Source organism: Palaemon carinicauda, chromosome 43, assembly GCF_036898095.1.
Source record: "Palaemon carinicauda isolate YSFRI2023 chromosome 43, ASM3689809v2, whole genome shotgun sequence".
In the NCBI taxonomy this organism is placed as follows: Eukaryota; Metazoa; Arthropoda; class Malacostraca; order Decapoda; family Palaemonidae; genus Palaemon; species Palaemon carinicauda.
The window spans coordinates 51,691,436-51,707,179 of record NC_090767.1 but is presented as its reverse complement, the minus strand read 5'-3'; positions in this window follow the sequence as shown (position 1 = coordinate 51,707,179).

Here is a 15,744-nt window from a genome sequence, read left to right as displayed (position 1 = left end):
AACATTATGCTGAAAGAACTTTGATCGTTGATTAACTGTAATATTTTCTTGAAAGAAAATGAACATGTTCTCAAACAAAATATACAGTTAAAGAGGTGATCATTTACAATCCAATTATTGTGAATTTTATGTCAATAACTTATATTGTTATGTAACAGGATAACTATTTTATAAAGGAATAAAGGTTTTTGACTTTTACTTTGACATTCCACATTTGGTTTACCCCTTTTCTGTATGTGAGGGGCTAGCCAGTGTTCATTACGCAGAAAATGGATGTCTGGTTACCTGTGGGCGGAGCTTGAAAAACGTTCGTAAACGTAATGAAAAGTTGCCCACGCTGTTGCTATCGTTCTTTTAATGTCAGCTAGCAACGTTAATTCGGGACTAATTGTTCGAAACAATAACCCTGTAAGGATAGAATAAAAGGTCTCAGAAGCCTATCGTGTAAAAAGCAAGTCATTATACCAAGGGTACAATGACACGGGGAGGCCGCCTCTAACAAACGGAATAACAGAGTTTAGGACAATAACCTCGCTGTTTTGTCTTGGGTAGAGCGCATGCTCCAGGACGGCCTACGGCCTTCATGAATTTTAAACAACACCCATTGAATTTCTGTAAACACTTCTCAGGAACGAGTCTGAAAGACTAAAGGAAGCCAAAGACTTCCTTGGGTTAAACTCATCATCAACAGCTGCACAGTCAAGAGCAAAGAGCTCTCAAGAAGGAGTGCGACATATGCTATGAATTCCCCACACACTAGCGAAACCAGAAAAGTTCACTGACGTAGCTCTGAGGACTCCAAGCCCCTGTAACATATTCCTAGGGGATTGATCCAGGGGTGAATGCATACGGGCAGCAGCAGTAGTCGCACCCTTCAAGGAGAGCAGCAGCAGCAATAGAATTCCTGGAGCCTTCATGGGCGTTGCCCAGTCCAACCTCATCAAACGATTTGCTCACATCTTCCCCTTCAGAAAGTACAGGAGGCCATGACCTACTCTCAACACATGGTGATGCCTAAAAGCAGTCATGCCTCCTACAAGAAGCACAGAGGGAGTGTGGATCTACAGCTGGTTTAACCATAAACCAGTTGTAGCGTCTATCCTCCCTCAAGTAAACATGAACTTCTTGCTTCCATTCCATGAAGAGAAAAAAATCAATACATTTGACAAGCGCTGTCTGTACTTGTGTGCACAATAGTAGCAAATTCAAAAGTGAAAATTCTATAACTGGATAACCGTTTGCTATCCAACTTTAATGACCGACTTCAGCTCAGGCTGAATCAATCTCTCCAATCAAAGGAAGAGGAACAAACAAACTGTTCTCTTAGGCTTAACCACATGTCTCTATTCTAATGTTTGAAGTATTAGCAGACTCAAGTACAGGAAAGGAAGGACAGTGAGTGGAGTACCGTCCTCAAAACCCCTTGAAATTATGGTAAAGGGAGAGAAACAGTAAGATTGATGCGATGCCATTTCTATCGTTCAGCGATGAAAAAGTCACAAGGGAATAGGACAAACTTGAATTTTCCCTTTTAAATTAAGTGTCATCCTGGCACAGGAAGACAGATGTAGGAACTCCGTCCTCCAACACAGTGACTAAGGAAAATAAATTTTCCTCAGTTAAACTGACATCATCACCATAGCGAGGGAAGGGACAGCATAAGTAAAACTGTCCAACAGGACAGAAGCAGATTATCAGCAGACTGTGTGGATAACTATCACACAGCTATCATAATTGGGAAGGAATCTGCGTATCCTGCATCTTTCACAAAAACCTTTATATGCAATGATCTCGACAAAAACCATCATATAAGAGAAAACCAAAAATCATAAGACCTAAATGAAAACACCAGGAATTATTCTGTACTCTCTGGTGGCTGGAAACAAAATGGCTACTCAGTTGCTTCCCCATCATCGGTTATTAACCACCGACATATCTCTATAAATTCCATCAGCCGAGTTCCAACCTAGATAAAAAACTATGCTCACTTCAAGGGACGAGGATTTGTGTTTACGTACAAACAATGAGGTGTAGGCATCAGACTTTCTTAATAAGGAAATACATTTAGAAACTAAGTCACATTATCCTGACAAAAGCCAGAGAGACTATATTGCACCTACCTCCCTTTTTCCCAGCAGAGCCAAGTAAGATTAGGTTTAGAGACTAAACCCTATTTAGTTCAATATATCAACCTTGGCTATATTTATGTAGAAAGACCAGAGTCTGTTGTTAACTATTATGATTAATTACAGTAGCCTATTAATGATTAATTGTTATTGTTAAATACTAATTGTGGTTATTATTAATAATTATGAATTATTATTGCTAATTATTATTATTAATTATATCATTATTATTGTTAATTATTATTAATCACGTCATTATTATTAATTATTATCATCAATTACTAGTCATTATAATTAATTGTTATTATTAATTACTAGTCATTATTATTGATTATTATTATTAATTACTAGTCATTATTATTATTGTTATTAATAACTAGTCAGTTTTATTAATTATTATTAATTACAAATTTTTAATTGCTAATTATTATTTCTCACTAATTTCTAATTATTATTATTATTTCTTAATGACTAATTATCAATAATTACTATTATTAATTACTTATTATTAATAATTAATAATGATAATAATAATTATTATTATTATTATTATTATTATTATTATTATTAATTAATTATTATTATTTATTATTATTAACTAATTATTATTATTTATTATATTTACCAATTATTATTATTAATTAATAATTATTATTAAGTGCTATTAATTACTAATTACTATTAATTATTATTAATTACTAATTATTATTGATTATTATTAATTACTAATTATTTATTATTAACTATTTCTTTATTAATATTTTCATTATTATATATTATAATTTATCTCCATTTGGAATTATTATTATCATTATTATTACTATCACAGTACCATTACAATTATTATTATTAATTATTGTTAATATTATTATAACTATTACTATTAGACTACTATTACTATTAAGTACTATCACTATTACAGTATTATTATTATTATTATTATTATTATTATTATTATTATTATTATTATTATTATTATTATTATTATTATCCTCTAGGCACAAGCAATAAGTATGCCCTACAATTAAATATTCCAAATGAAACTTAAAAGTGTACCAAAATACCGAAAAAAACTAATAAATTTCATGGAATCCTTTTTCAAGGAGATAATATCACTACAACTAGTTATTCAATCATTGTCCAGTCAACACTTTGCACTTACCCTATCAATACTAAACATTAAAACGACTCTTTCCTTCCTAACCTAACCTAACCTAGTGCACCATGTGTTACCTCATCAGGAGTTGGGCTAACATTAATAAAACCTTTTTAATTTATTTCAAAACTCACTAAGGCCAGAATACAAAGTTTAACTGGAAGATAGAGGAACAAAACCAATAAGAGGTCATGATCTAATACTTTGTTGACACAGGTTAAGTTTATGTGTAATTATTCTGTAGCCTAAAAACATTGTCAATGACTCGGTAGGCTACCTTAGAAAGCCCACATAACATATACATCCAAAAACCTTATTCCAACACATTTTACCAAATCATATATATCCCAAAACTACTCACCAATGAATGAATGAAGTCTCGCAGATAAATTCACTACACTAAACCGCGTAAAATCATCGCAAAACTTAATATAAATAAAACTTTCGAAACGTTTGAGGAAGTAGTTTAAGAACTTCACCGAGTCACTCTGACAATTTGTTTTGGATGACGTCACTGGACAAGGAATCTGAAGGAGGAGTGAGCCAAGGATTATCAAAAGTGTAACATCAGCGTGTTCTATTGGTAAAAGTCAGCTTTGTTTCTATTAGTATCAAAGAGAGAATAAAGGAATTAACGGAAAAGGTGAAAATATTAACGTTAGAATGAGAGACAGAAATGCGGTTCAGGATAATAGTTGAAGTAGGTATCTGGTAGGTGATCGACTATGAAGGGATACAAGATCCCTGAAAATCTGATCCTCTTATGAATGTTGGGAAATCCCTGATGGGAGATTACTCATCTAAATTAAATCCCTTTGATTAATCGCCACCATTTCTGAGGATTACAAAGGACTACAGGTATTTGAATAATCCACCAGTAATGGTGATTCATTATTGATAGTATTTAGCGGATATCAAACATATTGGTAATGGTGATGGAAGTTTTAGTTAGATAGTGAAGATGTTGTGAGCATTATGAGTAATTGTGATATTAATGGTAAGAATTATGATAATGATAAGGTTTATCATAATAAACATGAAATTTTATATAGCAAAAATGATAATGATATTACCATTGAATATAATTTGATTACATTTAGGGAAATACAAAAAAAAAAAAAAAAAACTTTGAAAGCCATTTAGTCTAATCCACTTTCCGGTAATAATAATGTTACTTGTTATGTCTTGTTTTATCAGTATGATAAACAATTGTTGCTTTATCAGTGATGAAGTTAAAGGTAATATAAAGATGAATGAAGATGTATGAAATGAACTTCCATTAAAGCCAAGGTTTACTTAGGTCAAGGTCAGAATAAAGATGACGTTTTTCCCTTTTGCAACAGATTTTCATGATGCAATTTCATGCAAGAACCAACAAAAGATATCAATGGCTTTTTCGGCAACAAATATTCAATCAAAGATCAAGGGATGTGTTGCACACAGAGAGAGAGAGAGAGAGAGAGAGAGAGAGAGAGAGAGAGAGAGAGAGAGAGAGAGAGAGAGAGAGAGAGAGAGAGAGAAGTATCCTCATCGACTTCAAATAGAAAAAAAATATTCTTCAAATCTTCACAAAACAAGAAAATTTTTTTTTCCTGTTTTTCCACCCCATGTGTTTTGGTTATTCTCTCTGCAGTAGTTTTCCTGTAATAAGTTTCTTCTGTGCTTTATATGGACACAAATAGGTATCTATATCCCCCGCCAGGTGACACATACTGGCGACAACTGCGCGTGTACAACTGTAATACGAACTTCCGAGGGAAAACGGTCCTTCCGAGGAGATCCTCAGGTGAGCGAAATATCTACAGGATGATTTGAGTCCAGGAAGGAGAATGGGACTCGATATTCTCTATCCCAACAGGAGGAGGAGGAGAGGGAGAGATCCTTCTTACTCTTGACCTCAAGAAGAAGGAGGAGGAGTCAACACAATCTTTTCTCGTTAGTTAATGAATGTGTGTCAGCATGAATATCTCCATCGGGTGGTAACAATAATTGTGTCACAACTTAACTCTTAATATAATCGAATTGCTTTTCTCGTCAGTTGTCAAACAAACAACTTGTAGGAGACAAGACAAATGTCCTAAACACTAGGAACCAGAAGGGTCCTTGTTTCAATTCTATCCACTTTTTAAAAAGTCATGAAAATGGAATTTAACTAAATAAAAATTACTCGCATCCGGGGGGATATATATATATATATATATATATATATATATATATATATATATATATATATATATATATATATATATATATATATATATATATATATATATATATATATATATTTATACTGTATATACAGAACGCTTCCCCCTTTTTAAGGCCCATGATGATCTGATCCCTTATATCAATGAAGGGAAATCCTTGTTGGGAGAGGATTTATATAAAAAGATTCCCATTAAATCCCTTCCCTTTGGAATTAAATCCTTTCACTTAATCCCCAAAGGATTCTGAGTGTTTTAACGGTCTGGGAGTCTCAATGGAGCTATTCAAATAGTCTACATATTACCAGTAATGATAATTTATCAATTATAGTATTTCTCGTCAAGTCCACCTAATATTAACAACCATACACTTATTCAACTCGACACTTAATTGGTAGAAGTTTTCGTCACATAAATCATTTTGATATTAATGATGATAAAGTTATCCAGGTTTATTTACTACCAAATTATGCAAAGCTATTGTTTTCCTCTATTACTTTTCCATGATTTAAAACAATTCGCCACACGGGAAACAAGTGAATATTATAAAAGAACTATAGAATTATAAAAAAAAATAAATAGCCTGGTTTCCTCACTGAACGACCTGGAACTGACATCGTCAACATAGTCAACCAAACGGAAGTTCGTGATGCCATTTTCAAACCAGATATGAAACTCAAACACACAAACGATTGATCAAAACAAAAGACGCCAAATTATATTTATTCAAAAGAAAACTGTTACAGAAAGATGAAGTGAAAAGAAAACTCTTTAATTTTGGTCAGGAAATATTCATGAAAACTTTTGTTGTTGCCTACAAATATACACAAGAAGAAGAAGAAGCTTCAGTGTTTACATCAGAGACAAGAGGTGTAGGAATATGGCACCGTTCTCTAAGAATAAGAATAATGTTGATATATCCTGAATAAAAGAATAGGAACTGAGACAGGCAAAGAATGTCGTGTTCTTAAAGTATAATAAGATAAAAAGAATATAAGAAGACGTGTGAAGAAGACAGAAATACAACCTAGATCTCTAGGGAAGACTTAATGAGACGTAGAAAACAGTTTCGGTAAACATTCTTTTTGGCGCCATAAGACGATGATGAATCGCTACAATATATAAACAGACCAATATGAGAGAGAGAGAGAGAGAGAGAGAGAGAGAGAGAGAGAGAGAGAGAGAGAGAGAGAGAGAGGGGGGGGGGGGCTGCTTAGCAATCTCTTTAGAGTTAGTCTTTTCTTTTCTTCCTCTACAAAGACTGCAGAAAAGGCCACAGGTTAATAAACTCTAAAGTCTAATGTATCACGAAATGGTTTGTTCTAATACATTCCTATCATTATCAGAAGGTGAAGGACTTCTGACTCACTCTCTCACACACACACAAACTGCAGATAGGACGTTCTCTCTCTCTCTCTCTCTCTCTCTCTCTCTCTCTCTCTCTCTCTCTCTCTCTCTCTCTCTCTCTCTCTCTCTCGTGCTTCTATATAGTCAAAACATAGAAGACAATGAAAACAAGAAGAAGAGCAGATATTTCTTAGAGAACGGTGCCATGTCAACAACAGACACATCAATAGACAAAATCTAGATCGTGAAATACTTTCCAGATTCCTCCATGATGACGTCATCATCGTTCCTTTCTTTCTCTTCCTTTCTTTCTTCCTCCAATTTCGTTTTGTTGTTTCGCCCCAAATCGACTTCGACTAAGGAAATTAGTTGTCTTTTGCAGGAAATTAAGCCTTGGGAAATGTATGTATTTATATAGGGAGAGAGAGAGAGAGAGAGAGAGAGAGAGAGAGAGAGAGAGAGAGAGAGAGAGAGAGAGAGAGAGAGAGAGAGAGATGTAAAAAATGTCCGTTTAATAGAAATGCTCATGACAAAACTCAGTCAGTAAATGAAAGCTACTGAACTTGTAAGTGTCAGAACTAAACCAAAAAGAAGAAGAAGAAAAATAAGGAAGAAAAAGAAGCCCTTTCTTGGGTCTGTAGGTCTGCCGGAAGCCCTTTTACCCAGAGGCCAACTGTAATACGAACTCCTGAGGGGAAAACGGTCCTTCCGAGGATATCCTCAGGGGAGGGGAATTTCTACTGGAGGATTTGAGTCCTGGAAGGAGAATGGGACTCGTGTCTCTCTATCCTAACTGGAAGAGGAGGAGGAGGAACTGGAGCTTGTCTCCTTACTCCTGACTTCAAGAAGAAGAAAAGGGGGAGTCAACAAGAATCAATGTTCGTAGTTAATGAATGTGTGTCAGCATGAATAGCTCCATCGGGTGTTAATAATAATGGTGTGCACACAACTTCATTCTGTCGTAGTATAATCGAATAGATTTTATTGTCTGTTGCCAAACATAGGACTTGCAGAAGACAAGACAAATGTCCTAAACACTAGGAACCAGAAAGGTCCTTGTTTCAATTCTATCCATATTTTAACTTGTTAGGAAAGTGGAATTTAACTAAATAAAACCTGCTTTCAGGAAAGGGGAATATATATATATATATATATATATATATATATATATATATATATATATATATATATATATATATATATATATATATATATATATATATATATATATATATATTTATACTGTTTATACAGGAGTCTTCCCCCTTTTTCAAGACCCGTGAAGAAGTAATCCTTTATATCAATGAAGGGAAATCCTAGTTGTGAGAGGATTTATTTAAAAGATTCCATTTAAATCCCTTCCCTTTGGGATTAAATCCTTTGCCTTAATCCCCAAAGGATTCGGAGGATTATAAAGGACTGGGAGTCTCAATAGAGGTATTATAATTGTCTAAATATTAGTAATAACGATACTTTATTGATAGAATTGACTTAGTCCCAATGCTCATTTTGATAGTGATGATGATAATGTCATCTGAATTGTGAGCATTAATGATGAGGCTCACTTTCCTCCATCAAAACCTTGATTGGTTATCTCTGCTTTTATCAGTAATGACGTCATAGTTACTTCATTAAGGATATAATATGCGCTTTGCTCATAATGATAAGAATGCAAACCTCGTTCTGCAATTTAGACTTCTGGAAACATGAAGATGATCTCTCTCTCTCTCTCTCTCTCTCTCTCTCTCTCTCTCTCTCTCTCTCTCTCTCTCTCTCTCTCTCTCTTTTCACCAGACATTGAATTATTACATCATCAGACACACAGACAGACAGAGACAAAAGCAGCACTTAGACCTGTTGTTTGTGTCTTTGACTTTACAAATTCAGTGTCTGTTTGTTTGTTTCTTGATATTGTGCAAGGTGAAGGGTAATGGTGCAATGTGTGTCTAAGGAATAGATGTGCTGTTGGTTATGTATAACTGAACTTCCATTAAATCCTGGGTTTATTTTGGTCAGGATCAGAGCTAAGATGAAGTTTCCCCTTTTGCAACAGATTTGCATGATGCAATTTCATGCAAGACCCAATGACAGATATCAACGGAGAGAGAGAGAGAGAGAGAGAGAGAGAGAGAGAGAGAGAGAGAGAGAGAGAGAGAGAGAGAGATGACCTGACCTGACCTCAAAACAACCTAACCATTAGAAAAGGCCTTTGGTCATTTCTCTCCTTCAGAGGAACAAATTGGAATCACACAAGAAGATCGGTTGTTGTTATTATTATTATTTATTGGTGTTGTTGTTGTTGTTGTTGTCGTTAAACTATATTTTCAAAGAAAAAATCCCAAGAAAAATTTATTTGACATTTTAGAAGTCAAAAAACTAAAACAGAAGACCTTGACACATTCTTTTTTGGAAGCTCCTGTCTCAGACCAAAATCGTTTTGCTTCGTGAGGTTCACCTATAAGATATCGGAGGTCAGAGGTCAAAGTTCAAAGGATGTAACATTAGGTGTTAACAAGGTCTCTGAAATGCATAAGTGAGCCCAAGACAAATTTGCAAGTCTCGATGAAGTTTTTGTTGACAAACAACAACAACAACTAACTTTACCTCTTCTTCTTCTTCTTTATGATATCTGGTATAAACACAACTGGTTTACCTAAAATGGGCCAGATTTCAACACTATGGAACCTTTCCTCAGGTGGGGATCCTGAGTCTTGGGACCAACATTGACTGACGCCATAAAGAAAACATTTTCCTATATGTCAAAAACTGAAATACCATAAAGAGGTTATGCTCTACCTTCACTGAATGGCCTCCCTGCCCCAGGGCAGAGCCTTCTTTGTCAGGGTTCCTTAATTCGATCATAGAAAGTATCACTTATTATATTCTTAAGAATCTTCCTCTCTCACATTCTCAGATTATCCTCATGGGAAGAACTCTCTCACTCTCCCTTTTCGTACCTCTCACATGACAAGTCCAGGTCTCCTCTCCACCCATGCTAGGACCAGGAGGGCGCAGAGAATGGCTGCTGATGACTCAGCACATAGAGACATACCTATAGGCTCCCCCAAACCTCCCATCTCTCTCTCAGATGGAAGTTAAAGTTATGTGTACTACTGGAAGGTATTGTGTTTAAGCAGGTGTTAAACTCCTGACAAATGTATTGCAAGTCATGGAGGTTTCTAGTAATTAGGCAACAATAAATTTAAGAGATTCACTATAAGTCAAAATGAGAAGAAGCAATAGGATTTGAAATTGTTTTTTTTCTCTCTAATTGCACATTTGAAGACTTAAAAATCCCTAAGGACTGGGGAGATTTTCCCCAATGAAACTAATATAGGTAGAGGATTCAATAATCCCTCATAAGTGAATAATCTCTTGAGATGATTTATGCAAAGTTGGATTCCTTTCACTGATTTGGTTTGAACACAAAGAGAGACTGTGGAAGAGAGTTTTCATTCAGAGGAAGATAAAGAGATTTTGTTTAGAGGACAGTAGGGGTTGATTGGGTTTTGACCTGTGGAGAAAATGGGAGTTTCATTCTCTAATTTGATAAAATCTAACTGATTTCAAGTACAGCATTGATTGTATACTACACCTATAGAAGTTTCTTTTATAGCAAATACAGTATATCTATACCATTGTATGGTATCTACAGACTGAAAAGTTTGAAGGAAAATTGGAGGGAATTACTTAAGACTCAGCAAATTAAGAGGGAAAAATCAAAAGGAAAAAATCTTAGATCTTGTCCTTTTCTGACTTGGACAAGTAGATGAAAGTAAGAGAATTTGAGACACTGGGTACGACGTCGAATTCAGGTCAGACGCTTCATTTCTTCTTCTTCTTCTTCTTCTCTTTGTTTACATCTGATGTATGGAAGAGGCTCTCTCTCTCTCTCTCTCTCTCTCTCTCTCTCTCTCTCTCTCTCTCTCTCTCTCCAACCTGTCAATCCTAAACCACAAGATTATCATTCCTAATGACGTCACCGTAATGATTAATGATCTCATTAATCAAAGGAATCCTATTCATTCCTGATTGGATCAGTTTGTTACTCCAGGGAATCTTCTCCTATTGGGAGGAAGAGGAGGAGGAGGAGGAGGAGGAAAGAAGATAAACAAGAACAGGAGTTGGTCAGGTGACAGCGATGCATGGAATATTATTATTATTATTATTATTATTATTATTATTATTATTATTATTATTATTATTATTATTATTGAGAGAGAGAGAAGAGAGAGAGAGAGAGAGAGAGAGAGAGAGAGAGAGAGAGAGAGAGAGAGAGAGAGAGAGAGAGAGAGAATGGTGTGTCAACTCGGCTCAGAAACTGACGACTTGAGAGACTGACAGACAGACACAGACATCAGAATAGGCTCCCAACGTATTCCGTTTCAACAAATATTTTGTGTAAGATATATACATATATACATATATATATATATATATATATATATATATATATATATATATATATATATATATATATATATATATATATATAAATATATCTATATATATATATATCTATATATATATATATATATATAATATATCTATATATATATATCTATATATATATATATATATATATATATATATATATATATATATATATATATATATATATATCTATATATATATATATATATATATATATATATATATATATATGTATATATATATATATATATATATATATATTTATATATATATATATATATATATATATATATATATATATATATATATATATATATATATATTTATATATATATATATTTATATATATATATATATATATATATATATATATATATATATATATATATATATATATATTAAATATAGATATATATATATATATATATATATATATATATATATATATATATATATATATATATATTTATATATATATATATATATATTTCTGTGTGCGCGCGCATGAACTTCAGTAGGCAATTTGGGATGCAGTTTTAAACCCTCTACCTACCCCCTTCTATCCATGACCCTCCACACCTGACTGACTATCAGGTAGGACCTTAATCTTCTCCTTTTTCCCTGGAGCAAAATCTCCCTCTATAAAATCTTCCAATGATTTTGGAAGAGAGAAATTGGAAGTCCCAAAAGAGACACCTCAAGACTTCCAATGATGGTCTCTGGAAGAGTTTGGAAGAGTCTTCCATTGAAAGATTAACCTCAGATGAGAACTTTTCTTCTTCTTAAGAGGTTCAAATGGAGAAGGTTCAGAGTTCAGAGTTTCAGAGGTCAAAAGGTCAAAGGAAATGATATAAAGTAAACTGTTTATGGTTCGCCTTGTGCCATCACTATACGCTTATCATTATTATTATTATTATTATTATTATTATTATTATTAATAGTATTATTACTTGCTAAGCTACAACCCTAGTTGGAAAAGCAGGATGCTATAAGCCCAAGGGTTCCAAACAGGGAAAATAGCCCAGTGAGGGAAGGAAACAAGAAAAAAAAACAATATTTTGAGAACAGTAACAGTAAAATAAATATTGCCTATATAAAGTATAAAAACTAACAAAACAAGAGGAAGAGAAATAAGATGGAATAGTGTACCCTCAAGCAAGAGAACTCTAACCCAAGACAGTGGAAGAAGATAATGGTAAAAAGCAATTAAATGTTGTTTGATAATTGTTTTAATTAAGAGATGTGATTAAGAAAATCGTCTGAAGAAGAAATTCTGGGGAGAAATAATCTCTTTTTGGAAACAAAACCCAGAAATTGTTGTTGTCTTTTTTTTCAATTCTGTTTCTGTCAAAGATGAATCGAATTGAAGGTTTTTCTCAGTTGATTCATTGATGGAAATTGTCTCTTGTTTCGACCCAATTACAAATTGGAGATTAAAATCTCATTTTATTAGAATTGGCTTCATCTGTAGCAAGATATTTCAGTTTTTCAATTAAGAAAAATTGGTGTAACTTAAACAGCTAAAACCGAAATCTAACCAATTTCTAACCATTTTCAAACCAGATATGAAACTCAAACACAAACGATTGATCAAATCAAAAGACGCCAAATTATATTTATTCAAAAGAAAACTGTTAAAGAAAGATGAAGTGAAAATAAAACTTTAATTTTGTTCAGGAAATATTCATGAAAGACTTTTGTTGTTGCCTACAAATATACACAAGAAGAAGAAGAAGAAGAAGAAGATGATTCAATGTTTACATCAGACACAAGAGGTGTACGATTATGGGAACCGTTCTCTAAGGTTAAGAATAAGAAAAATGTTGATACATCCTGAATAATAGAATAGGAGCTGAGACAAGCTATCCAAAGTTTTCTTAAAGAATAATAACATAAAAAGAATATAAACAGAGACGTGAAGAAGACAGAAACGCAACATAGATCTCTAGGGAAGACTTAATGAGACGTAGGAAACAGTTCCGGTAAACATAATTTTTGGCTCCAAAAGACGATGAGGAATCACTCGCAAATATAAACGGACCCTTTATAAAGAGAGAGAGAGAGAGAGAGAGAGAGAGAGAGAGAGAGAGAGAGAGAGAGAGAGAGAGAGAGAGAGCTCCAATGGCCTGTCCTCAATTTTCATCTTTTTCAGCGAGAGATATCGAGATGTTCTCAAGACTCCGAGACAACTGCTATAGCGATATGGATATGGATATTCTCTCTTTGTCGTCTCTATATTGGTTGTTTAACAATCTTTTTTTTTGAGAGTTGTTCTTTGTCTTCTTCTTCTAAAAAGGCTACAGAAAAAGACTATGGAGAATAAGCTCAAGACTATTGTTGGAGATTCTTGTATGACAAATTACATATCTATGCAAAGGAGGACAATGTTTTTGCAACTTTCTGCAGAAACGGCATTTAAAACTAAAAATAATCCTTTAACCTATTTGTTCTTACAACTGAAATCTTAAACTCACCCTCTCTCTCTCTCTCTCTCTCTCACTCTCTCTCTCTCCTCTCTCTCTCTCTCTCTCTCTCTCTCTCTCTCTCTCTCTCTCTCTCTCTCGATATCGAATTCTCTCTGCCTTGGGATCAGAGACCGAAGGGGGAATTAACTCCATAATAGCCTCTGGTCTGCTAAGGATTCGATCTAGGACCAAGGAAACTGACGTTCCAGTGACCTACTACCAGGTCACACACACAATATATATATATATATATATATATATATATATATATATATATATATATATATATATATATATATATATATATATATATATATTTATATATATATATATATATATATATATATATATATTGTGTGTGTGAGCTCTGTTACCATCAATAGCCTTTAAATCAATGAAAGGGACCTCTACCAAAGTTCTATGTGTCTACGGTGAATTGAGTCAGTAAGTCAAAGTTCTACTTTAACTGGGTCATCTAAATCAAGAGATCTTTCTTAAAGGAGTCTTGTCACCTTCCAAATCTACCCAAAACCATCAAATCTTCCAGTCACTTTCCCTTGATGTGTTTTAGTCACCTTCGTCTCCCATCTGCCATCAAAGTGACCCCAAGTGATGTCCTCCCCATTGTTTGTTTACATAACATCTTTTCCTCCTTCTCCTCCTCTTCTTCTTCTTCTTTTTATACAGGGCGCTCTTATGGGACGCGAGTCATTGGCCAGAAGTTTAAGATCTTGGATCTGGCTGATTTTTATGGAAATTTGTTCGAGTTTAAATGAGTAACATTTTAGTCTTTTAAGGCTAAGAAATTAAAGTTTATGTCTAAGGGGATTTTTCCTTTAGGAGGAAAAGTTCTTGACATTGGTTTTCTCCCACCACGGTAATGTATAGCCTCCCGAACCCCAACACTTAGGTATATGTTCCCATATGATATATTCATAAGGTAATGTATAAGTGGACATAGTGTAACCTTGTCTTAGATATTATTACTTTGCTCTGTTTCCAGATGAGGAGAGACTTAAAAGAGGAATAATTAGATTGAATTAATCTGTTATTTTAGAACCTTTAATTAAGAACCTCTGGTTCTTTGAGACTTATTAGAATACTGTTCTTCTTAACTTATATTCAAAATCTGTTTTTAAGTAACAATTGAGAATGAGGCTTTTTTCATAATTTAAGGAAATTATTTTCTGATTGTTATTCCTACAAATTTTTAGAATATACTTTTTATCAGAAAGCGTTTTACCTCAAATATCAAATGAAAAAAACTTTATTTATTGTATAATATCATTCGTATTTCATTTGCAATTCCCGTGCTATGTCAGTGGTTTCTAGAATTGGCAAAAGTCCAAATGTTATAAAACTTATTATAAACATAAAAATACTATCAATTTCAAGGCTGCAATTGTTATATAGTTAAATTAAGCATGTGGATCATAGCCTCTGTACCATGGCCTTCTTCCACTGTCTTGGGGTAGAGTTCTCTTGCTTGAGGGTACACTCGGACACACTTATCTTATTTCTCATCCTCTTGGGTGTTTTTTTTTTTTGTAGTTTATTTATGAAAGATCTAATTTAATGTTACTGTTATTGGAATATTTTATTTTCATTGTTAATTAATTCCCTTGTAGTTTATTTCGTTATTTCTTTTTCACACTTTGTTATTTTTCTTTGTTGGAGCCCTTGGGCTTATAGCATATCTATTTTCCAACTAGGGTTGTTTTTTAGCTAATAATAACAATAATATTGATAATGATGATGATACTAATAATGATAATACTAATAATGATAATAATAATGATAATGATAATACAAATAATAATAATAATAATAATAATAATAATAATAATAATAATAATAATAAAAATAACAATCAAAGTAATAATAATAATAATAATAATAATAATAATAATAATAATAATAAAGTAATATTTATAAAAATAATAATAATAATAATAATAGAAGTGATAATATTAATAATAATAATAATGATCATAATAATAGTAATAATATAA